Consider the following 1693-nt stretch of genomic DNA (forward strand, 5'->3'; position numbering starts at 1 on the left):
TTTTTCTACATATGTGATTGACACAATAATTCAGATCAGGGTTTGCAATCTCTCAGCAAAATAAGCAATGTTACTTAATGAAATTAGGATTTCTGCAATGATGTAGTTTGCTTGCTCTTTTATTTTAAACATGTCTCTCATGCCTCAAGCAAATCCATCTGTCTTCAGTTTCATGAAAACATAAATAAAAAAACAACAACACACTGTAGAAACTGAGGATTATTGATAAAAAAAAACACACACAAACTACAAACTGTCTGCTTATCATACTTTATTGGTTGGTTTGTGTGTCATGCTTATCTGGCTTTTTGGTTGGGATTCAAACCTGCGACTGCCGGTCGACTGACGGGGAATATAGCAGATGGATGATAGTCGATGGAAAGCATGTGATTAAATGAAGACGGAAAACATTTGTAAATGATATCCACTGTGAGCCACCCTTGCATGATCAAAATAGTCTGGACACACCCCTGTAAATGATATCCACTGTGAGCCACCCTTGCATGATCAAAATAGTCTGGACACACCACTGCATCAAGGAGATGCTTGCTGTCAAGAAATGTAATATTACTGACTGATTCCAAAGTTATTTCAAACTCACCACAGGTTGCAAAGTAGTGCTGGTTATTTTTAACCAATGCAACCTGACTAAAAACCTCAGCAGCTTGATAGGTGGTGTTTAATAAGCTAAGGCAGTGGTGCTATTTAAGATCGAATTGCTACACTGAAGAAACATTGTAGTAACTTTAAAGTTAGCATAGAAGCATTGCAGTGAGGACACAGAAACAGAAGTGATTTTCACAGTTGGGGGAAACGTGCCCTGAACAACGATATTAGATGTAAGTTGTGATTTTTAAAAACGTATTTCTGTAACAGTGGAACTCATTTTCAGCAGAGTTGAAGTCGAATAACCGCACTCTGCCTCTGATTAAAGACAGCAGGATGAGATTTCTAGTCAGAAAACACTACCTACACATTTACAGGACAAGATCAACAATAAGATAAGAGGTACCATAGGGGGCGCCCCACAGTTCCTCATAGCTGCATGAAGAACTTAAAACAAAAACAGTTTCCTTTTCATGTATTGTTGAATAGACAAAGTTCACAGGAACAAAACCTTCATGTGTTTGAGGTAATGTAAAACACATACTGCACAGTGGCACAGTGGGTAGCGCTGTTGCCTCACAGTGATAAGGTTCCTGGTTTGAGTCCCCGGTCGGACAGGTTCCTTTCTGTGTAGAGCTTCCATGTTTGCCTTGTGATGGGTTGGTGACCCGCCTTCAGCCCGAAGTCAGCTGGGATTGGCTCCAGCCCCCTCCTGCTACCCTAAACGGGGTAAGCAGTCAAGACAAGATGGTACAATGCCTCTTTACAGAGGATGGGGAGATATACATACTTACAGTATTACCACTAAATACATCTCTTTTCTTGGATCTGCAGTATTTAATGCGCTCTATCTGTGACAGGAAAATCTCATCAATTCAAAAGTAGAAGTGTGAATTGAAAGCTCCTGTGAGGAACTTAAGCTTGTTATGAAACCCACTGAAATTGGTGCCTCTTTATGGGCTGCTAAAGCCAGAACATAAGAGAGAAGAAAAGCAGTTTCTGTACTGTTATTTTAATGCCTGTAACTACTGCCACTGGGTAGGTGAAGTAACCTTTTTTCAAGGCTTTCAACGGCAAAGATACTCTG

The sequence above is a fragment of the Notolabrus celidotus genome, chromosome 12 (genome assembly GCF_009762535.1).
Source record: "Notolabrus celidotus isolate fNotCel1 chromosome 12, fNotCel1.pri, whole genome shotgun sequence".
NCBI classification, from domain to species: domain Eukaryota; kingdom Metazoa; phylum Chordata; class Actinopteri; order Labriformes; family Labridae; genus Notolabrus; species Notolabrus celidotus.